The sequence below is a fragment of the Schistocerca americana genome, chromosome 8, assembly GCF_021461395.2.
Source record: "Schistocerca americana isolate TAMUIC-IGC-003095 chromosome 8, iqSchAmer2.1, whole genome shotgun sequence".
Classification (NCBI taxonomy): Eukaryota; Metazoa; Arthropoda; class Insecta; order Orthoptera; family Acrididae; genus Schistocerca; species Schistocerca americana.
This window is the reverse complement of record NC_060126.1, coordinates 386,808,834-386,828,175: the sequence shown is the minus strand read 5'-3', so window position 1 is coordinate 386,828,175 and position 19,342 is coordinate 386,808,834. Positions and strand designations below refer to the sequence as shown.

General features: G+C 50.0%; 44 non-coding genes across 44 annotated transcripts; 22 read left to right on the top strand and 22 right to left on the bottom strand.

Moving 5' to 3' along the window:
- Positions 1–4,195: 4,195 nt before the first annotated feature.
- Positions 4,196–4,267, top strand: Trnad-guc. The gene has a single exon. It is a non-coding gene; the product is annotated as a tRNA-Asp (tRNA).
- Positions 4,268–4,500: 233 nt separating this feature from the next.
- Positions 4,501–4,572, bottom strand: Trnam-cau. The gene has a single exon. It is a non-coding gene; the product is annotated as a tRNA-Met (tRNA).
- A 275-nt stretch (positions 4,573–4,847) lies between these two features.
- Trnar-acg lies at positions 4,848–4,920 on the bottom strand. The gene has a single exon. It is a non-coding gene; the product is annotated as a tRNA-Arg (tRNA).
- A 445-nt stretch (positions 4,921–5,365) lies between these two features.
- Trnai-uau lies at positions 5,366–5,457 on the top strand. The gene is given in 2 exon segments: positions 5,366–5,403; positions 5,422–5,457. It is a non-coding gene; the product is annotated as a tRNA-Ile (tRNA).
- A 112-nt stretch (positions 5,458–5,569) lies between these two features.
- Positions 5,570–5,641, top strand: Trnad-guc. The gene has a single exon. It is a non-coding gene; the product is annotated as a tRNA-Asp (tRNA).
- A 233-nt stretch (positions 5,642–5,874) lies between these two features.
- Trnam-cau lies at positions 5,875–5,946 on the bottom strand. The gene has a single exon. It is a non-coding gene; the product is annotated as a tRNA-Met (tRNA).
- Positions 5,947–6,221: 275 nt separating this feature from the next.
- Trnar-acg lies at positions 6,222–6,294 on the bottom strand. The gene has a single exon. It is a non-coding gene; the product is annotated as a tRNA-Arg (tRNA).
- A 445-nt stretch (positions 6,295–6,739) lies between these two features.
- Trnai-uau lies at positions 6,740–6,831 on the top strand. Its single transcript is given in 2 exon segments — positions 6,740–6,777; positions 6,796–6,831. It is a non-coding gene; the product is annotated as a tRNA-Ile (tRNA).
- A 112-nt stretch (positions 6,832–6,943) lies between these two features.
- On the top strand, positions 6,944–7,015 carry Trnad-guc. Its single transcript has one exon. It is a non-coding gene; the product is annotated as a tRNA-Asp (tRNA).
- Positions 7,016–7,248: 233 nt separating this feature from the next.
- Trnam-cau lies at positions 7,249–7,320 on the bottom strand. The gene has a single exon. It is a non-coding gene; the product is annotated as a tRNA-Met (tRNA).
- Positions 7,321–7,595: 275 nt separating this feature from the next.
- Positions 7,596–7,668, bottom strand: Trnar-acg. Its single transcript has one exon. It is a non-coding gene; the product is annotated as a tRNA-Arg (tRNA).
- A 445-nt stretch (positions 7,669–8,113) lies between these two features.
- Positions 8,114–8,205, top strand: Trnai-uau. The gene is given in 2 exon segments: positions 8,114–8,151; positions 8,170–8,205. It is a non-coding gene; the product is annotated as a tRNA-Ile (tRNA).
- Positions 8,206–8,317: 112 nt separating this feature from the next.
- On the top strand, positions 8,318–8,389 carry Trnad-guc. The gene has a single exon. It is a non-coding gene; the product is annotated as a tRNA-Asp (tRNA).
- Positions 8,390–8,622: 233 nt separating this feature from the next.
- Positions 8,623–8,694, bottom strand: Trnam-cau. Its single transcript has one exon. It is a non-coding gene; the product is annotated as a tRNA-Met (tRNA).
- A 275-nt stretch (positions 8,695–8,969) lies between these two features.
- Trnar-acg lies at positions 8,970–9,042 on the bottom strand. The gene has a single exon. It is a non-coding gene; the product is annotated as a tRNA-Arg (tRNA).
- A 445-nt stretch (positions 9,043–9,487) lies between these two features.
- Positions 9,488–9,579, top strand: Trnai-uau. The gene is given in 2 exon segments: positions 9,488–9,525; positions 9,544–9,579. It is a non-coding gene; the product is annotated as a tRNA-Ile (tRNA).
- A 112-nt stretch (positions 9,580–9,691) lies between these two features.
- Trnad-guc lies at positions 9,692–9,763 on the top strand. Its single transcript has one exon. It is a non-coding gene; the product is annotated as a tRNA-Asp (tRNA).
- A 233-nt stretch (positions 9,764–9,996) lies between these two features.
- Positions 9,997–10,068, bottom strand: Trnam-cau. Its single transcript has one exon. It is a non-coding gene; the product is annotated as a tRNA-Met (tRNA).
- Positions 10,069–10,343: 275 nt separating this feature from the next.
- Trnar-acg lies at positions 10,344–10,416 on the bottom strand. The gene has a single exon. It is a non-coding gene; the product is annotated as a tRNA-Arg (tRNA).
- Positions 10,417–10,861: 445 nt separating this feature from the next.
- Positions 10,862–10,953, top strand: Trnai-uau. Its single transcript is given in 2 exon segments — positions 10,862–10,899; positions 10,918–10,953. It is a non-coding gene; the product is annotated as a tRNA-Ile (tRNA).
- A 112-nt stretch (positions 10,954–11,065) lies between these two features.
- On the top strand, positions 11,066–11,137 carry Trnad-guc. The gene has a single exon. It is a non-coding gene; the product is annotated as a tRNA-Asp (tRNA).
- A 233-nt stretch (positions 11,138–11,370) lies between these two features.
- Positions 11,371–11,442, bottom strand: Trnam-cau. Its single transcript has one exon. It is a non-coding gene; the product is annotated as a tRNA-Met (tRNA).
- Positions 11,443–11,717: 275 nt separating this feature from the next.
- On the bottom strand, positions 11,718–11,790 carry Trnar-acg. Its single transcript has one exon. It is a non-coding gene; the product is annotated as a tRNA-Arg (tRNA).
- Positions 11,791–12,235: 445 nt separating this feature from the next.
- On the top strand, positions 12,236–12,327 carry Trnai-uau. The gene is given in 2 exon segments: positions 12,236–12,273; positions 12,292–12,327. It is a non-coding gene; the product is annotated as a tRNA-Ile (tRNA).
- A 112-nt stretch (positions 12,328–12,439) lies between these two features.
- Trnad-guc lies at positions 12,440–12,511 on the top strand. The gene has a single exon. It is a non-coding gene; the product is annotated as a tRNA-Asp (tRNA).
- A 233-nt stretch (positions 12,512–12,744) lies between these two features.
- Trnam-cau lies at positions 12,745–12,816 on the bottom strand. The gene has a single exon. It is a non-coding gene; the product is annotated as a tRNA-Met (tRNA).
- Positions 12,817–13,091: 275 nt separating this feature from the next.
- Positions 13,092–13,164, bottom strand: Trnar-acg. The gene has a single exon. It is a non-coding gene; the product is annotated as a tRNA-Arg (tRNA).
- A 445-nt stretch (positions 13,165–13,609) lies between these two features.
- Positions 13,610–13,701, top strand: Trnai-uau. Its single transcript is given in 2 exon segments — positions 13,610–13,647; positions 13,666–13,701. It is a non-coding gene; the product is annotated as a tRNA-Ile (tRNA).
- Positions 13,702–13,813: 112 nt separating this feature from the next.
- On the top strand, positions 13,814–13,885 carry Trnad-guc. The gene has a single exon. It is a non-coding gene; the product is annotated as a tRNA-Asp (tRNA).
- A 233-nt stretch (positions 13,886–14,118) lies between these two features.
- Positions 14,119–14,190, bottom strand: Trnam-cau. The gene has a single exon. It is a non-coding gene; the product is annotated as a tRNA-Met (tRNA).
- A 275-nt stretch (positions 14,191–14,465) lies between these two features.
- Trnar-acg lies at positions 14,466–14,538 on the bottom strand. The gene has a single exon. It is a non-coding gene; the product is annotated as a tRNA-Arg (tRNA).
- A 445-nt stretch (positions 14,539–14,983) lies between these two features.
- On the top strand, positions 14,984–15,075 carry Trnai-uau. The gene is given in 2 exon segments: positions 14,984–15,021; positions 15,040–15,075. It is a non-coding gene; the product is annotated as a tRNA-Ile (tRNA).
- A 112-nt stretch (positions 15,076–15,187) lies between these two features.
- On the top strand, positions 15,188–15,259 carry Trnad-guc. The gene has a single exon. It is a non-coding gene; the product is annotated as a tRNA-Asp (tRNA).
- Positions 15,260–15,492: 233 nt separating this feature from the next.
- On the bottom strand, positions 15,493–15,564 carry Trnam-cau. The gene has a single exon. It is a non-coding gene; the product is annotated as a tRNA-Met (tRNA).
- A 275-nt stretch (positions 15,565–15,839) lies between these two features.
- Positions 15,840–15,912, bottom strand: Trnar-acg. Its single transcript has one exon. It is a non-coding gene; the product is annotated as a tRNA-Arg (tRNA).
- A 445-nt stretch (positions 15,913–16,357) lies between these two features.
- On the top strand, positions 16,358–16,449 carry Trnai-uau. The gene is given in 2 exon segments: positions 16,358–16,395; positions 16,414–16,449. It is a non-coding gene; the product is annotated as a tRNA-Ile (tRNA).
- A 112-nt stretch (positions 16,450–16,561) lies between these two features.
- Positions 16,562–16,633, top strand: Trnad-guc. Its single transcript has one exon. It is a non-coding gene; the product is annotated as a tRNA-Asp (tRNA).
- A 233-nt stretch (positions 16,634–16,866) lies between these two features.
- Positions 16,867–16,938, bottom strand: Trnam-cau. The gene has a single exon. It is a non-coding gene; the product is annotated as a tRNA-Met (tRNA).
- Positions 16,939–17,213: 275 nt separating this feature from the next.
- Trnar-acg lies at positions 17,214–17,286 on the bottom strand. Its single transcript has one exon. It is a non-coding gene; the product is annotated as a tRNA-Arg (tRNA).
- A 445-nt stretch (positions 17,287–17,731) lies between these two features.
- Positions 17,732–17,823, top strand: Trnai-uau. Its single transcript is given in 2 exon segments — positions 17,732–17,769; positions 17,788–17,823. It is a non-coding gene; the product is annotated as a tRNA-Ile (tRNA).
- Positions 17,824–17,935: 112 nt separating this feature from the next.
- Positions 17,936–18,007, top strand: Trnad-guc. Its single transcript has one exon. It is a non-coding gene; the product is annotated as a tRNA-Asp (tRNA).
- Positions 18,008–18,240: 233 nt separating this feature from the next.
- Positions 18,241–18,312, bottom strand: Trnam-cau. Its single transcript has one exon. It is a non-coding gene; the product is annotated as a tRNA-Met (tRNA).
- Positions 18,313–18,587: 275 nt separating this feature from the next.
- On the bottom strand, positions 18,588–18,660 carry Trnar-acg. The gene has a single exon. It is a non-coding gene; the product is annotated as a tRNA-Arg (tRNA).
- A 445-nt stretch (positions 18,661–19,105) lies between these two features.
- Trnai-uau lies at positions 19,106–19,197 on the top strand. Its single transcript is given in 2 exon segments — positions 19,106–19,143; positions 19,162–19,197. It is a non-coding gene; the product is annotated as a tRNA-Ile (tRNA).
- The last annotated feature ends 145 nt before the right edge of the window (positions 19,198–19,342 follow it).

The window sequence follows — 19,342 nt, the reverse complement described above, 5'->3', positions numbered from 1 at the left end:
TAACTGCAATGAATTGAAGCGTTTTGTCACTGTTTTACAGCTTAAAGATGCTTGGGAAATAACGTATCCCACATTTGTGGCTTTCACATATATCGGTCCTCAATCACGAAGTCGAATTGACAGACTCTACATATCGCAAAGTCTAGTCAGCTCTTTCATTAAAGCGGAGACGACTCCTGTCTACTTTTCTGATCATAGTGCCGTGCTTGCTACCGTCAACCTTACTGCGCAACCTACTCGTCGTTTCAGAAGTCAATGGCACCTTAACATGTCACTGATGCAGGACGACGGACTAGAGGAAAGTTTGACAGAAGCGTGGGCGATGTGCCTCCGCTCCGTAAACAGGCATGTCTCAGTACTAGACTGGTGGTGCAACAGGGCAAAGCCTAAACTGCGAAAAGTTCTCATCCATTATGGTGCACAACGATCGAAAGACTTGAAAAATTCCATAGAATTTTATTACACCGTGCTGCGAAATCTATACGAGCAGGCAGACACTTCCAACATCCGTCTGGTAGATATCAAGCGAACCAAGGCCAAATTGCTCAGCATTAAAAGACAGCAGATGGAGGGTCTGAAAATAAAATCAAAGGCTAAAACAGTCGTGGAGGATGAACATGCTTCCTTGTACCATCTACTGAGGCACGAAAGAAACAGGAGACGCACCTTCATCGATGGACTTCAGTCTGAAAATGGCGAGACACTCACGACTCAGAGAGACATCGTCAATGCAGTGCACAAGTATTACGAAGACCTATACTCAGTCAGTCCTGTATGTGAAGAGTCCTTCGATGATTACCTTAGTTCCATAGCTCCTCAGGTGTCGGATGAGGAAAACGAAAACCTTCTCGTCGAGTGTCCTAACGAAGAAATCTACAGAACCATCTGCAAGTCTCCTTTGAAGAAATCACCGGGACCGGATGGTTTGCCTGTTGAATTTTATATACGATACTGGCCTTTGATTGGTGACATGTTTACCCGAATCACAAACGAGGTGCTTCAGGGAAAACAGATACCTTCTGTTTTTAAAGAGAGTACAATAGTACTCATTCCAAAAACTACTGCAAAAACAAACCTTAATAACTTTCGTCCTATCTCTCTGTTAAACTCTGATTATAAAATTATCAGCAGAATTATCAACAACAGACTCTCACAGCTCGCTACAAAGATAGTAAGCCCATACCAGTCATGTGTTCCTCATAGGAGTATTTTTAAAAGCATAGCTGAATATAGAGATGTAATTGCAATCACTGCTGTGACCAATATCAAATGTGCTATCATATTTATTGACTTCCAGAAAGCTTTTGATCGTGTGGATCATAGATTCCTTAATGCCACACTGAAGAAAATAGGTTTTAATGAGCGCGTCCTAAGTGTGATTAGAAATATTGCAACAGGAATCAGCGCTTGTATCTCAGTCAACAGCCAGAGGACAAAGCAGATCCAGATCAGGCGTGGCGTGCCTCAAGGCAGCCCCCTCTCAATGCTCCTCTTCGTGCTGTCTTTAGAGCCTTTTCTCCGCAGTGTTCATGTCACCCTGACTGGCCTCACATTATCTGCTCACCGAACTGTTATAAACGCCTATGCCGATGATGTCGGAGTCGTAGTGCGTAATGCCGAAGACATTTCGAAATTGGACATACTAATTAAGAAGTACTGTAGCGTCTCCGGAGCGAGTCTCAACGCAAACAAAAGCAAACTTTTAAACCTACGGGGTTTTCACCACACCACATTAGCCTGGGCGACAAAAGTCACCCAGTGCAAAGCACTGGGAATAACGCTGACGCCTTGTCCATTGAAAATGGCAGCTATCAATTGGAGAAATACGTCAGGACAAATTCTTGGAATAACAAGAGAAAACCTTTCCCGTAATATGAACCAGTTTCAGAGAGTACTTTTCATTAACAACTGCCTCCTCTCCAAAGGTTACTTTACAGCGCAGATCTTCCCGTTACCAAAAATGATTGGAAAACAGATAATGTCTACCATTGCCAGTTATCTGTGGAGAGGTGAAATATTCCGAGTAGCTGCAACAACAGCGACCTTAGATCCCAGGAAAGGAGGTTTAGGTTTAGTTGACATTAGAAATAAGGCGTCTGCACTTTTTATAAAAAGGACCGCCACTATCCTTAGCGACCACGCTGACAGCGTTACAACTAAATTATTTGAAGTTGTCAGGCCTGCAAGTCTACAGCCACCGGTGAATGTGCAAAAAATAAATAACCGGCTCCAGCACGTTCGAGTATATTTCGTGGAACTCAGCTATCTTGGCAATGCCATAATCAACTCACGACGGATCACGGCCCGCGATATTCTGTGTCATCGAAGGAAAATGGAGGGGAGAAACAAATTAGAAAGCAAATACCCACATTTTGATTGGGACGCCATATGGGAAAATATTCATATGCGTGGTCTTCCATCCGACGTCAAATCAACATGGTATAAAACAGTGAATGGGACCATCAGCACTAATGAAAGGCTACATGCAATCGGCATTAGCGAAACGAATCTATGTCTCAAATGCAAACTGATCGATACGTTAGTGCACAGATTAACGTGCGGTGGGAATCTACAAATCTGTAATTGGATTAGAGAACAACTTGCATTTCTTACGAGGTCTTCGGTAGAAAATTTTCCCCCTGTGACATTCCTCAGGCCTCAGACTCGCTATTTTCCCGCAGCAAAAAACAACTCCGTCCACTGGTTAATGGGACACTATGTGAACTACGTAATTAATCACCTGGGATCTGACAATTCCATTGAGTTTTACGTGCACTTGAAGTTTGCTTTTTATAGAGCCCTGAAATATAAAGATCACAAGAAAAACTACGGCAATATGCTAAAAATAGTATTTGAGCGACTGGGCATTGGTTGACATGCGGCTGAGATAAACACAAATCATTTCTTTAAGCGAATGGACGCTTGTTTTCTAAAAACCAGGAAAAAAAAAAAATTACAATTTTCCAGCTTCATATAACCATCAATTATACTCTGCTAACTCAGAAGGCTATTTTGTTCGTTCCACTGCAGAAGCCGAAAAAAAAACAAAAAAACGTTAAAAAAAAAAGAAAAAAAAAATTAAGAACAAGAAACAACAAAAAATCACCATCGTAGGATACAGATAAGTTTTTTTTTTTTTTTTTTTTTTTTTTTTTTTTTTTTTTTTTTTTTTTTTTTTTTTTTTTTTTTTTTTTTTACGATTTTATTACTACCATGGAAGTCTCATTTCTTTTAATGGAAGAGGATTTTTCTCCTTTTTTTTATTATTATTATACCTATCAAGAAGACAATAAGGCTATGGCAATAGTGCCTTACCTTAACACTTATTTTTTGCATTCAATGAAGATTCTTCCCTTACAAGAAAAAAAAAAAGCGAAAATAAAACAAACCAACTAATACAAAAAAAAAAAAGAACTAGACCATGAGCAACCAAATATACACAATCAGCATCCATTGCTTCATGATTACTTTTTTGTTACAAAAAGGCATGTTTTTTGTTGTCAAGAAGCAGTGGGAATAATATATATCTACTAAATAAATACCGCACACGCTACAAGCTATCAGCTTCAATTGCTAATGCCTCAACATGAACTAAATTTTTTGTCTAAAATGAAGGCTCAATCGGTTCAGGAGTAGGATGAACACAAAGCATAGCTTCCATACTCCATCAAGAATATTATAATGAAGCAACTCAGCAACGGGACTGGGGGGAGACATCACGGCCAGGCCTCAAGTCTCAGACCCCTGCCCGTTTTGCCTCCACCTGCCTCATGCTGCTAAGCTTCTATTCTCCTTTAAACAATAAAAAAAAACAAAAAAAAATAATAAAAATAAAAAGTCAAAAAAAAAAAAAAAAGTAAAAAACAAAAATAAAAAAAAAAAAAAAAAGTGGTTAAGGCGTTGGACTGCTAATCCAATGTGCTCTGCACGCGTGGGTTCGAATCCCATACCATATAAAAAAAAAAAAAAAAAAAAAAAAAAAAAAAAAAAAAAAAAAGTGGCGCAATTGGTTAGCGCACGGTACTTATAAGGCAGTAGCCGTGAGCAATGCCGGGGTTGTGAGTTCGAGCCTCACCTGGGGCATACTTTTATTTCGTAGCAGCTGACTATGGAAGCATCGGGACGCTAGATTTGAGATGTATCACGTACCTGAGAGACCATAAATGTGCGTGCACTGTAGTCAACGACTGCGTGTTCCTCGGTAGTATAGTGGTTAGTATCCCCGCCTGTCACGCGGGAGACCGGGGTTCGATTCCCCGCCGGGCAGATGCGATTTTTATATCGCGAAGGTTGCACGTGTGGCCCGAAAAAGCATTACCGTTGTGATCAAGGAATGCAATTGCCAAAAAATCGTAAGAAAGTCTGCGCCTTAGGAAGTGTTTCTCGTATTCTGCACACGACGTCGTCGTTTCACAACTCACAGGGTTTGCTGTCGACGCTGAATCAGCGCACCCCAAGATTAATGATCGAGCTCGAAGCACCCAAGAAAAAGAATAAGTTTAGCAGAGCGTGGTTTCGATCCACGGACCTCTGGGTTATGGGCCCAGCACGCTTCCACTGCGCCACTCTGCTGTGCGGAGAGAGGTGCGCTCTTCGGTGCGTGATATGGGACACTTGGAAAAGCGTTTGTCCGCGTCGCGTACCGTTTAATTAACTGTGTAGCATCTCCCACCTTGACTTGTCTCGACTTTGCTCGACTGACGCTACGCTGACGCTTGCACGAAGCGATATTTACCGCGATCGTCTCGAGATGCAGCTGCGAGATGCTCAGGATTAACATTGCACTCCACGAAGGTGGAGACATTCGAATGCACTGCCTAGCTAGGCGCCCGCAACTAACAAAATGCCGACCCTGCCAGGATTCGAACCTGGAATCTTCTGATCCGTAGTCAGACGCGTTATCCGTTGCGCCACAGGGCCACTGTTCGCGTTTTATCCTACGAGGCGGATGCACATCGCAAAGCAACGTGTTCTCCTTGGCTCGGCAATTGCATGTCATCCACTGACAACGGCGGCGCGGCCACTCTGGTCTTCCGCACTCTGCAGGGAGCTGCCACCAAGGAAGGCATCTCTCCTCCTGCTGCTCGGCCACGGAGCGCCTGCACAGCTTAGAGCTTGCCACACATCTGCCGTCGCTGTTGGACAGGTAACGGCATGCAAAGCGCATGTTTTTTTGCATTTTTTCGGTGATGACAAGCGGTTGACATGCTTGTAAGTGTAGCATATAAAACAAGAATCGTGTGAAGCATTCGTAGACAGGTGCTAAAGTCGTAGTATGGCCGCAGGTGACGGTCGTATGACGGGTGTGTAGCCACAACAGGTTGGCATCAAAGTGAATACCGCTAACTGTAAGCACTCTGCTGTAGCCCCAGTGGCGCAATTGGTTAGCGCACGGTACTTATAAGGCAGTAGCCGTGAGCAATGCCGGGGTTGTGAGTTCGAGCCTCACCTGGGGCATACTTTTATTTCGTAGCAGCTGACTATGGAAGCATCGGGACGCTAGATTTGAGATGTATCACGTACCTGAGAGACCATAAATGTGCGTGCACTGTAGTCAACGACTGCGTGTTCCTCGGTAGTATAGTGGTTAGTATCCCCGCCTGTCACGCGGGAGACCGGGGTTCGATTCCCCGCCGGGCAGATGCGATTTTTATATCGCGAAGGTTGCACGTGTGGCCCGAAAAAGCATTACCGTTGTGATCAAGGAATGCAATTGCCAAAAAATCGTAAGAAAGTCTGCGCCTTAGGAAGTGTTTCTCGTATTCTGCACACGACGTCGTCGTTTCACAACTCACAGGGTTTGCTGTCGACGCTGAATCAGCGCACCCCAAGATTAATGATCGAGCTCGAAGCACCCAAGAAAAAGAATAAGTTTAGCAGAGCGTGGTTTCGATCCACGGACCTCTGGGTTATGGGCCCAGCACGCTTCCACTGCGCCACTCTGCTGTGCGGAGAGAGGTGCGCTCTTCGGTGCGTGATATGGGACACTTGGAAAAGCGTTTGTCCGCGTCGCGTACCGTTTAATTAACTGTGTAGCATCTCCCACCTTGACTTGTCTCGACTTTGCTCGACTGACGCTACGCTGACGCTTGCACGAAGCGATATTTACCGCGATCGTCTCGAGATGCAGCTGCGAGATGCTCAGGATTAACATTGCACTCCACGAAGGTGGAGACATTCGAATGCACTGCCTAGCTAGGCGCCCGCAACTAACAAAATGCCGACCCTGCCAGGATTCGAACCTGGAATCTTCTGATCCGTAGTCAGACGCGTTATCCGTTGCGCCACAGGGCCACTGTTCGCGTTTTATCCTACGAGGCGGATGCACATCGCAAAGCAACGTGTTCTCCTTGGCTCGGCAATTGCATGTCATCCACTGACAACGGCGGCGCGGCCACTCTGGTCTTCCGCACTCTGCAGGGAGCTGCCACCAAGGAAGGCATCTCTCCTCCTGCTGCTCGGCCACGGAGCGCCTGCACAGCTTAGAGCTTGCCACACATCTGCCGTCGCTGTTGGACAGGTAACGGCATGCAAAGCGCATGTTTTTTTGCATTTTTTCGGTGATGACAAGCGGTTGACATGCTTGTAAGTGTAGCATATAAAACAAGAATCGTGTGAAGCATTCGTAGACAGGTGCTAAAGTCGTAGTATGGCCGCAGGTGACGGTCGTATGACGGGTGTGTAGCCACAACAGGTTGGCATCAAAGTGAATACCGCTAACTGTAAGCACTCTGCTGTAGCCCCAGTGGCGCAATTGGTTAGCGCACGGTACTTATAAGGCAGTAGCCGTGAGCAATGCCGGGGTTGTGAGTTCGAGCCTCACCTGGGGCATACTTTTATTTCGTAGCAGCTGACTATGGAAGCATCGGGACGCTAGATTTGAGATGTATCACGTACCTGAGAGACCATAAATGTGCGTGCACTGTAGTCAACGACTGCGTGTTCCTCGGTAGTATAGTGGTTAGTATCCCCGCCTGTCACGCGGGAGACCGGGGTTCGATTCCCCGCCGGGCAGATGCGATTTTTATATCGCGAAGGTTGCACGTGTGGCCCGAAAAAGCATTACCGTTGTGATCAAGGAATGCAATTGCCAAAAAATCGTAAGAAAGTCTGCGCCTTAGGAAGTGTTTCTCGTATTCTGCACACGACGTCGTCGTTTCACAACTCACAGGGTTTGCTGTCGACGCTGAATCAGCGCACCCCAAGATTAATGATCGAGCTCGAAGCACCCAAGAAAAAGAATAAGTTTAGCAGAGCGTGGTTTCGATCCACGGACCTCTGGGTTATGGGCCCAGCACGCTTCCACTGCGCCACTCTGCTGTGCGGAGAGAGGTGCGCTCTTCGGTGCGTGATATGGGACACTTGGAAAAGCGTTTGTCCGCGTCGCGTACCGTTTAATTAACTGTGTAGCATCTCCCACCTTGACTTGTCTCGACTTTGCTCGACTGACGCTACGCTGACGCTTGCACGAAGCGATATTTACCGCGATCGTCTCGAGATGCAGCTGCGAGATGCTCAGGATTAACATTGCACTCCACGAAGGTGGAGACATTCGAATGCACTGCCTAGCTAGGCGCCCGCAACTAACAAAATGCCGACCCTGCCAGGATTCGAACCTGGAATCTTCTGATCCGTAGTCAGACGCGTTATCCGTTGCGCCACAGGGCCACTGTTCGCGTTTTATCCTACGAGGCGGATGCACATCGCAAAGCAACGTGTTCTCCTTGGCTCGGCAATTGCATGTCATCCACTGACAACGGCGGCGCGGCCACTCTGGTCTTCCGCACTCTGCAGGGAGCTGCCACCAAGGAAGGCATCTCTCCTCCTGCTGCTCGGCCACGGAGCGCCTGCACAGCTTAGAGCTTGCCACACATCTGCCGTCGCTGTTGGACAGGTAACGGCATGCAAAGCGCATGTTTTTTTGCATTTTTTCGGTGATGACAAGCGGTTGACATGCTTGTAAGTGTAGCATATAAAACAAGAATCGTGTGAAGCATTCGTAGACAGGTGCTAAAGTCGTAGTATGGCCGCAGGTGACGGTCGTATGACGGGTGTGTAGCCACAACAGGTTGGCATCAAAGTGAATACCGCTAACTGTAAGCACTCTGCTGTAGCCCCAGTGGCGCAATTGGTTAGCGCACGGTACTTATAAGGCAGTAGCCGTGAGCAATGCCGGGGTTGTGAGTTCGAGCCTCACCTGGGGCATACTTTTATTTCGTAGCAGCTGACTATGGAAGCATCGGGACGCTAGATTTGAGATGTATCACGTACCTGAGAGACCATAAATGTGCGTGCACTGTAGTCAACGACTGCGTGTTCCTCGGTAGTATAGTGGTTAGTATCCCCGCCTGTCACGCGGGAGACCGGGGTTCGATTCCCCGCCGGGCAGATGCGATTTTTATATCGCGAAGGTTGCACGTGTGGCCCGAAAAAGCATTACCGTTGTGATCAAGGAATGCAATTGCCAAAAAATCGTAAGAAAGTCTGCGCCTTAGGAAGTGTTTCTCGTATTCTGCACACGACGTCGTCGTTTCACAACTCACAGGGTTTGCTGTCGACGCTGAATCAGCGCACCCCAAGATTAATGATCGAGCTCGAAGCACCCAAGAAAAAGAATAAGTTTAGCAGAGCGTGGTTTCGATCCACGGACCTCTGGGTTATGGGCCCAGCACGCTTCCACTGCGCCACTCTGCTGTGCGGAGAGAGGTGCGCTCTTCGGTGCGTGATATGGGACACTTGGAAAAGCGTTTGTCCGCGTCGCGTACCGTTTAATTAACTGTGTAGCATCTCCCACCTTGACTTGTCTCGACTTTGCTCGACTGACGCTACGCTGACGCTTGCACGAAGCGATATTTACCGCGATCGTCTCGAGATGCAGCTGCGAGATGCTCAGGATTAACATTGCACTCCACGAAGGTGGAGACATTCGAATGCACTGCCTAGCTAGGCGCCCGCAACTAACAAAATGCCGACCCTGCCAGGATTCGAACCTGGAATCTTCTGATCCGTAGTCAGACGCGTTATCCGTTGCGCCACAGGGCCACTGTTCGCGTTTTATCCTACGAGGCGGATGCACATCGCAAAGCAACGTGTTCTCCTTGGCTCGGCAATTGCATGTCATCCACTGACAACGGCGGCGCGGCCACTCTGGTCTTCCGCACTCTGCAGGGAGCTGCCACCAAGGAAGGCATCTCTCCTCCTGCTGCTCGGCCACGGAGCGCCTGCACAGCTTAGAGCTTGCCACACATCTGCCGTCGCTGTTGGACAGGTAACGGCATGCAAAGCGCATGTTTTTTTGCATTTTTTCGGTGATGACAAGCGGTTGACATGCTTGTAAGTGTAGCATATAAAACAAGAATCGTGTGAAGCATTCGTAGACAGGTGCTAAAGTCGTAGTATGGCCGCAGGTGACGGTCGTATGACGGGTGTGTAGCCACAACAGGTTGGCATCAAAGTGAATACCGCTAACTGTAAGCACTCTGCTGTAGCCCCAGTGGCGCAATTGGTTAGCGCACGGTACTTATAAGGCAGTAGCCGTGAGCAATGCCGGGGTTGTGAGTTCGAGCCTCACCTGGGGCATACTTTTATTTCGTAGCAGCTGACTATGGAAGCATCGGGACGCTAGATTTGAGATGTATCACGTACCTGAGAGACCATAAATGTGCGTGCACTGTAGTCAACGACTGCGTGTTCCTCGGTAGTATAGTGGTTAGTATCCCCGCCTGTCACGCGGGAGACCGGGGTTCGATTCCCCGCCGGGCAGATGCGATTTTTATATCGCGAAGGTTGCACGTGTGGCCCGAAAAAGCATTACCGTTGTGATCAAGGAATGCAATTGCCAAAAAATCGTAAGAAAGTCTGCGCCTTAGGAAGTGTTTCTCGTATTCTGCACACGACGTCGTCGTTTCACAACTCACAGGGTTTGCTGTCGACGCTGAATCAGCGCACCCCAAGATTAATGATCGAGCTCGAAGCACCCAAGAAAAAGAATAAGTTTAGCAGAGCGTGGTTTCGATCCACGGACCTCTGGGTTATGGGCCCAGCACGCTTCCACTGCGCCACTCTGCTGTGCGGAGAGAGGTGCGCTCTTCGGTGCGTGATATGGGACACTTGGAAAAGCGTTTGTCCGCGTCGCGTACCGTTTAATTAACTGTGTAGCATCTCCCACCTTGACTTGTCTCGACTTTGCTCGACTGACGCTACGCTGACGCTTGCACGAAGCGATATTTACCGCGATCGTCTCGAGATGCAGCTGCGAGATGCTCAGGATTAACATTGCACTCCACGAAGGTGGAGACATTCGAATGCACTGCCTAGCTAGGCGCCCGCAACTAACAAAATGCCGACCCTGCCAGGATTCGAACCTGGAATCTTCTGATCCGTAGTCAGACGCGTTATCCGTTGCGCCACAGGGCCACTGTTCGCGTTTTATCCTACGAGGCGGGTGCACATCGCAAAGCAACGTGTTCTCCTTGGCTCGGCAATTGCATGTCATCCACTGACAACGGCGGCGCGGCCACTCTGGTCTTCCGCACTCTGCAGGGAGCTGCCACCAAGGAAGGCATCTCTCCTCCTGCTGCTCGGCCACGGAGCGCCTGCACAGCTTAGAGCTTGCCACACATCTGCCGTCGCTGTTGGACAGGTAACGGCATGCAAAGCGCATGTTTTTTTGCATTTTTTCGGTGATGACAAGCGGTTGACATGCTTGTAAGTGTAGCATATAAAACAAGAATCGTGTGAAGCATTCGTAGACAGGTGCTAAAGTCGTAGTATGGCCGCAGGTGACGGTCGTATGACGGGTGTGTAGCCACAACAGGTTGGCATCAAAGTGAATACCGCTAACTGTAAGCACTCTGCTGTAGCCCCAGTGGCGCAATTGGTTAGCGCACGGTACTTATAAGGCAGTAGCCGTGAGCAATGCCGGGGTTGTGAGTTCGAGCCTCACCTGGGGCATACTTTTATTTCGTAGCAGCTGACTATGGAAGCATCGGGACGCTAGATTTGAGATGTATCACGTACCTGAGAGACCATAAATGTGCGTGCACTGTAGTCAACGACTGCGTGTTCCTCGGTAGTATAGTGGTTAGTATCCCCGCCTGTCACGCGGGAGACCGGGGTTCGATTCCCCGCCGGGCAGATGCGATTTTTATATCGCGAAGGTTGCACGTGTGGCCCGAAAAAGCATTACCGTTGTGATCAAGGAATGCAATTGCCAAAAAATCGTAAGAAAGTCTGCGCCTTAGGAAGTGTTTCTCGTATTCTGCACACGACGTCGTCGTTTCACAACTCACAGGGTTTGCTGTCGACGCTGAATCAGCGCACCCCAAGATTAATGATCGAGCTCGAAGCACCCAAGAAAAAGAATAAGTTTAGCAGAGCGTGGTTTCGATCCACGGACCTCTGGGTTATGGGCCCAGCACGCTTCCACTGCGCCACTCTGCTGTGCGGAGAGAGGTGCGCTCTTCGGTGCGTGATATGGGACACTTGGAAAAGCGTTTGTCCGCGTCGCGTACCGTTTAATTAACTGTGTAGCATCTCCCACCTTGACTTGTCTCGACTTTGCTCGACTGACGCTACGCTGACGCTTGCACGAAGCGATATTTACCGCGATCGTCTCGAGATGCAGCTGCGAGATGCTCAGGATTAACATTGCACTCCACGAAGGTGGAGACATTCGAATGCACTGCCTAGCTACGCGCCCGCAACTAACAAAATGCCGACCCTGCCAGGATTCGAACCTGGAATCTTCTGATCCGTAGTCAGACGCGTTATCCGTTGCGCCACAGGGCCACTGTTCGCGTTTTATCCTACGAGGCGGATGCACATCGCAAAGCAACGTGTTCTCCTTGGCTCGGCAATTGCATGTCATCCACTGACAACGGCGGCGCGGCCACTCTGGTCTTCCGCACTCTGCAGGGAGCTGCCACCAAGGAAGGCATCTCTCCTCCTGCTGCTCGGCCACGGAGCGCCTGCACAGCTTAGAGCTTGCCACACATCTGCCGTCGCTGTTGGACAGGTAACGGCATGCAAAGCGCATGTTTTTTTGCATTTTTTCGGTGATGACAAGCGGTTGACATGCTTGTAAGTGTAGCATATAAAACAAGAATCGTGTGAAGCATTCGTAGACAGGTGCTAAAGTCGTAGTATGGCCGCAGGTGACGGTCGTATGACGGGTGTGTAGCCACAACAGGTTGGCATCAAAGTGAATACCGCTAACTGTAAGCACTCTGCTGTAGCCCCAGTGGCGCAATTGGTTAGCGCACGGTACTTATAAGGCAGTAGCCGTGAGCAATGCCGGGGTTGTGAGTTCGAGCCTCACCTGGGGCATACTTTTATTTCGTAGCAGCTGACTATGGAAGCATCGGGACGCTAGATTTGAGATGTATCACGTACCTGAGAGACCATAAATGTGCGTGCACTGTAGTCAACGACTGCGTGTTCCTCGGTAGTATAGTGGTTAGTATCCCCGCCTGTCACGCGGGAGACCGGGGTTCGATTCCCCGCCGGGCAGATGCGATTTTTATATCGCGAAGGTTGCACGTGTGGCCCGAAAAAGCATTACCGTTGTGATCAAGGAATGCAATTGCCAAAAAATCGTAAGAAAGTCTGCGCCTTAGGAAGTGTTTCTCGTATTCTGCACACGACGTCGTCGTTTCACAACTCACAGGGTTTGCTGTCGACGCTGAATCAGCGCACCCCAAGATTAATGATCGAGCTCGAAGCACCCAAGAAAAAGAATAAGTTTAGCAGAGCGTGGTTTCGATCCACGGACCTCTGGGTTATGGGCCCAGCACGCTTCCACTGCGCCACTCTGCTGTGCGGAGAGAGGTGCGCTCTTCGGTGCGTGATATGGGACACTTGGAAAAGCGTTTGTCCGCGTCGCGTACCGTTTAATTAACTGTGTAGCATCTCCCACCTTGACTTGTCTCGACTTTGCTCGACTGACGCTACGCTGACGCTTGCACGAAGCGATATTTACCGCGATCGTCTCGAGATGCAGCTGCGAGATGCTCAGGATTAACATTGCACTCCACGAAGGTGGAGACATTCGAATGCACTGCCTAGCTAGGCGCCCGCAACTAACAAAATGCCGACCCTGCCAGGATTCGAACCTGGAATCTTCTGATCCGTAGTCAGACGCGTTATCCGTTGCGCCACAGGGCCACTGTTCGCGTTTTATCCTACGAGGCGGATGCACATCGCAAAGCAACGTGTTCTCCTTGGCTCGGCAATTGCATGTCATCCACTGACAACGGCGGCGCGGCCACTCTGGTCTTCCGCACTCTGCAGGGAGCTGCCACCAAGGAAGGCATCTCTCCTCCTGCTGCTCGGCCACGGAGCGCCTGCACAGCTTAGAGCTTGCCACACATCTGCCGTCGCTGTTGGACAGGTAACGGCATGCAAAGCGCATGTTTTTTTGCATTTTTTCGGTGATGACAAGCGGTTGACATGCTTGTAAGTGTAGCATATAAAACAAGAATCGTGTGAAGCATTCGTAGACAGGTGCTAAAGTCGTAGTATGGCCGCAGGTGACGGTCGTATGACGGGTGTGTAGCCACAACAGGTTGGCATCAAAGTGAATACCGCTAACTGTAAGCACTCTGCTGTAGCCCCAGTGGCGCAATTGGTTAGCGCACGGTACTTATAAGGCAATAGCCGTGAGCAATGCCGGGGTTGTGAGTTCGAGCCTCACCTGGGGCATACTTTTATTTCGTAGCAGCTGACTATGGAAGCATCGGGACGCTAGATTTGAGATGTATCACGTACCTGAGAGACCATAAATGTGCGTGCACTGTAGTCAACGACTGCGTGTTCCTCGGTAGTATAGTGGTTAGTATCCCCGCCTGTCACGCGGGAGACCGGGGTTCGATTCCCCGCCGGGCAGATGCGATTTTTATATCGCGAAGGTTGCACGTGTGGCCCGAAAAAGCATTACCGTTGTGATCAAGGAATGCAATTGCCAAAAAATCGTAAGAAAGTCTGCGCCTTAGGAAGTGTTTCTCGTATTCTGCACACGACGTCGTCGTTTCACAACTCACAGGGTTTGCTGTCGACGCTGAATCAGCGCACCCCAAGATTAATGATCGAGCTCGAAGCACCCAAGAAAAAGAATAAGTTTAGCAGAGCGTGGTTTCGATCCACGGACCTCTGGGTTATGGGCCCAGCACGCTTCCACTGCGCCACTCTGCTGTGCGGAGAGAGGTGCGCTCTTCGGTGCGTGATATGGGACACTTGGAAAAGCGTTTGTCCGCGTCGCGTACCGTTTAATTAACTGTGTAGCATCTCCCACCTTGACTTGTCTCGACTTTGCTCGACTGACGCTACGCTGACGCTTGCACGAAGCGATATTTACCGCGATCGTCTCGAGATGCAGCTGCGAGATGCTCAGGATTAACATTGCACTCCACGAAGGTGGAGACATTCGAATGCACTGCCTAGCTAGGCGCCCGCAACTAACAAAATGCCGACCCTGCCAGGATTCGAACCTGGAATCTTCTGATCCGTAGTCAGACGCGTTATCCGTTGCGCCACAGGGCCACTGTTCGCGTTTTATCCTACGAGGCGGATGCACATCGCAAAGCAACGTGTTCTCCTTGGCTCGGCAATTGCATGTCATCCACTGACAACGGCGGCGCGGCCACTCTGGTCTTCCGCACTCTGCAGGGAGCTGCCACCAAGGAAGGCATCTCTCCTCCTGCTGCTCGGCCACGGAGCGCCTGCACAGCTTAGAGCTTGCCACACATCTGCCGTCGCTGTTGGACAGGTAACGGCATGCAAAGCGCATGTTTTTTTGCATTTTTTCGGTGATGACAAGCGGTTGACATGCTTGTAAGTGTAGCATATAAAACAAGAATCGTGTGAAGCATTCGTAGACAGGTGCTAAAGTCGTAGTATGGCCGCAGGTGACGGTCGTATGACGGGTGTGTAGCCACAACAGGTTGGCATCAAAGTGAATACCGCTAACTGTAAGCACTCTGCTGTAGCCCCAGTGGCGCAATTGGTTAGCGCACGGTACTTATAAGGCAATAGCCGTGAGCAATGCCGGGGTTGTGAGTTCGAGCCTCACCTGGGGCATACTTTTATTTCGTAGCAGCTGACTATGGAAGCATCGGGACGCTAGATTTGAGATGTATCACGTACCTGAGAGACCATAAATGTGCGTGCACTGTAGTCAACGACTGCGTGTTCCTCGGTAGTATAGTGGTTAGTATCCCCGCCTGTCACGCGGGAGACCGGGGTTCGATTCCCCGCCGGGCAGATGCGATTTTTATATCGCGAAGGTTGCACGTGTGGCCCGAAAAAGCATTACCGTTGTGATCAAGGAATGCAATTGCCAAAAAATCGTAAGAAAGTCTGCGCCTTAGGAAGTGTTTCTCGTATTCTGCACACGACGTCGTCGTTTCACAACTCACAGGGTTTGCTGTCGACGCTGAATCAGCGCACCCCAAGATTAATGATCGAGCTCGAAGCACCCAAGAAAAAGAATAAGTTTAGCAGAGCGTGGTTTCGATCCACGGACCTCTGGGTTATGGGCCCAGCACGCTTCCACTGCGCCACTCTGCTGTGCGGAGAGAGGTGCGCTCTTCGGTGCGTGATATGGGACACTTGGAAAAGCGTTTGTCCGCGTCGCGTACCGTTTAATTAACTGTGTAGCATCTCCCACCTTGACTTGTCTCGACTTTGCTCGACTGACGCTACGCTGACGCTTGCACGAAGCGATATTTACCGCGATCGTCTCGAGATGCAGCTGCGAGATGCTCAGGATTAACATTGCACTCCACGAAGGTGGAGACATTCGAATGCACTGCCTAGCTAGGCGCCCGCAACTAACAAAATGCCGACCCTGCCAGGATTCGAACCTGGAATCTTCTGATCCGTAGTCAGACGCGTTATCCGTTGCGCCACAGGGCCACTGTTCGCGTTTTATCCTACGAGGCGGATGCACATCGCAAAGCAACGTGTTCTCCTTGGCTCGGCAATTGCATGTCATCCACTGACAACGGCGGCGCGGCCACTCTGGTCTTCCGCACTCTGCAGGGAGCTGCCACCAAGGAAGGCATCTCTCCTCCTGCTGCTCGGCCACGGAGCGCCTGCACAGCTTAGAGCTTGCCACACATCTGCCGTCGCTGTTGGACAGGTAACGGCATGCAAAGCGCATGTTTTTTTGCATTTTTTCGGTGATGACAAGCGGTTGACATGCTTGTAAGTGTAGCATATAAAACAAGAATCGTGTGAAGCATTCGTAGACAGGTGCTAAAGTCGTAGTATGGCCGCAGGTGACGGTCGTATGACGGGTGTGTAGCCACAACAGGTTGGCATCAAAGTGAATACCGCTAACTGTAAGCACTCTGCTGTAGCCCCAGTGGCGCAATTGGTTAGCGCACGGTACTTATAAGGCAATAGCCGTGAGCAATGCCGGGGTTGTGAGTTCGAGCCTCACCTGGGGCATACTTTTATTTCGTAGCAGCTGACTATGGAAGCATCGGGACGCTAGATTTGAGATGTATCACGTACCTGAGAGACCATAAATGTGCGTGCACTGTAGTCAACGACTGCGTGTTCCTCGGTAGTATAGTGGTTAGTATCCCCGCCTGTCACGCGGGAGACCGGGGTTCGATTCCCCGCCGGGCAGATGCGATTTTTATATCGCGAAGGTTGCACGTGTGGCCCGAAAAAGCATTACCGTTGTGATCAAGGAATGCAATTGCCAAAAAATCGTAAGAAAGTCTGCGCCTTAGGAAGTGTTTCTCGTATTCTGCACACGACGTCGTCGTTTCACAACTCACAGGGTTTGCTGTCGACGCTGAATCAGCGCACCCCAAGATTAATGATCGAGCTCGAAGCACCCAAGAAAAAGAATAAGTTTAGCAGAGCGTGGTTTCGATCCACGGACCTCTGGGTTATGGGCCCAGCACGCTTCCACTGCGCCACTCTGCTGTGCGGAGAGAGGTGCGCTCTTCGGTGCGTGATATGGGACACTTGGAAAAGCGTTTGTCCGCGTCGCGTACCGTTTAATTAACTGTGTAGCATCTCCCACCTTGACTTGTCTCGACTTTGCTCGACTGACGCTACGCTGACGCTTGCACGAAGCGATATTTACCGCGATCGTCTCGAGATGCAGCTGCGAGATGCTCAGGATTAACATTGCACTCCACGAAGGTGGAGACATTCGAATGCACTGCCTAGCTAGGCGCCCGCAACTAACAAAATGCCGACCCTGCCAGGATTCGAACCTGGAATCTTCTGATCCGTAGTCAGACGCGTTATCCGTTGCGCCACAGGGCCACTGTTCGCGTTTTATCCTACGAGGCGGATGCACATCGCAAAGCAACGTGTTCTCCTTGGCTCGGCAATTGCATGTCATCCACTGACAACGGCGGCGCGGCCACTCTGGTCTTCCGCACTCTGCAGGGAGCTGCCACCAAGGAAGGCATCTCTCCTCCTGCTGCTCGGCCACGGAGCGCCTGCACAGCTTAGAGCTTGCCACACATCTGCCGTCGCTGTTGGACAGGTAACGGCATGCAAAGCGCATGTTTTTTTGCATTTTTTCGGTGATGACAAGCGGTTGACATGCTTGTAAGTGTAGCATATAAAACAAGAATCGTGTGAAGCATTCGTAGACAGGTGCTAAAGTCGTAGTATGGCCGCAGGTGACGGTCGTATGACGGGTGTGTAGCCACAACAGGTTGGCATCAAAGTGAATACCGCTAACTGTAAGCACTCTGCTGTAGCCCCAGTGGCGCAATTGGTTAGCGCACGGTACTTATAAGGCAATAGCCGTGAGCAATGCCGGGGTTGTGAGTTCGAGCCTCACCTGGGGCATACTTTTATTTCGTAGCAGCTGACTATGGAAGCATCGGGACGCTAGATTTGAGATGTATCACGTACCTGAGAGACCATAAATGTGCGTGCACTGTAGTCAACGACTGCGTGTTCCTCGGTAGTATAGTGGTTAGTATCCCCGCCTGTCACGCGGGAGACCGGGGTTCGATTCCCCGCCGGGCAGATGCGATTTTTATATCGCGAAGGTTGCACGTGTGGCCCGAAAAAGCATTACCGTTGTGATCAAGGAATGCAATTGCCAAAAAATCGTAAGAAAGTCTGCGCCTTAGGAAGTGTTTCTCGTATTCTGCACACGACGTCGTCGTTTCACAACTCACAGGGTTTGCTGTCGACGCTGAATCAGCGCACCCCAAGATTAATGATCGAGCTCGAAGCACCCAAGAAAAAGAATAAGTTTAGCAGAGCGTGGTTTCGATCCACGGACCTCTGGGTTATGGGCCCAGCACGCTTCCACTGCGCCACTCTGCTGTGCGGAGAGAGGCGCGCTCTTCGGTGCGTGATATGGGACACTTGGAAAAGCGTTTGTCCGCGTCGCGTACCGTTTAATTAACTGTGTAGCATCTCCCACCTTGACTTGTCTCGACTTTGCTCGACTGACGCTACGCTGACGCTTGCACGAAGCGATATTTACCGCGATCGTCTCGAGATGCAGCTGCGAGATGCTCAGGATTAACATTGCACTCCACGAAGGTGGAGACATTCGAATGCACTGCCTAGCTAGGCGCCCGCAACTAACAAAATGCCGACCCTGCCAGGATTCGAACCTGGAATCTTCTGATCCGTAGTCAGACGCGTTATCCGTTGCGCCACAGGGCCACTGTTCGCGTTTTATCCTACGAGGCGGGTGCACATCGCAAAGCAACGTGTTCTCCTTGGCTCGGCAATTGCATGTCATCCACTGACAACGGCGGCGCGGCCACTCTGGTCTTCCGCACTCTGCAGGGAGCTGCCACCAAGGAAGGCATCTCTCCTCCTGCTGCTCGGCCACGGAGCGCCTGCACAGCTTAGAGCTTGCCACACATCTGCCGTCGCTGTTGGACAGGTAACGGCATGCAAAGCGCATGTTTTTTTGCATTTTTTCGGTGATGACAAGCGGTTGACATGCTTGTAAGTGTAGCATATAAAACAAGAATCGTGTGAAGCATTCGTAGACAGGTGCTAAAGTCGTAGTATGGCCGCAGGTGACGGTCGTATGACGGGTGTGTAGCCACAACAGGTTGGCATCAAAGTGAATACCGCTAACTGTAAGCACTCTGCTGTAGCCCCAGTGGCGCAATTGGTTAGCGCACGGTACTTATAAGGCAGTAGCCGTGAGCAATGCCGGGGTTGTGAGTTCGAGCCTCACCTGGGGCATACTTTTATTTCGTAGCAGCTGACTATGGAAGCATCGGGACGCTAGATTTGAGATGTATCACGTACCTGAGAGACCATAAATGTGCGTGCACTGTAGTCAACGACTGCGTGTTCCTCGGTAGTATAGTGGTTAGTATCCCCGCCT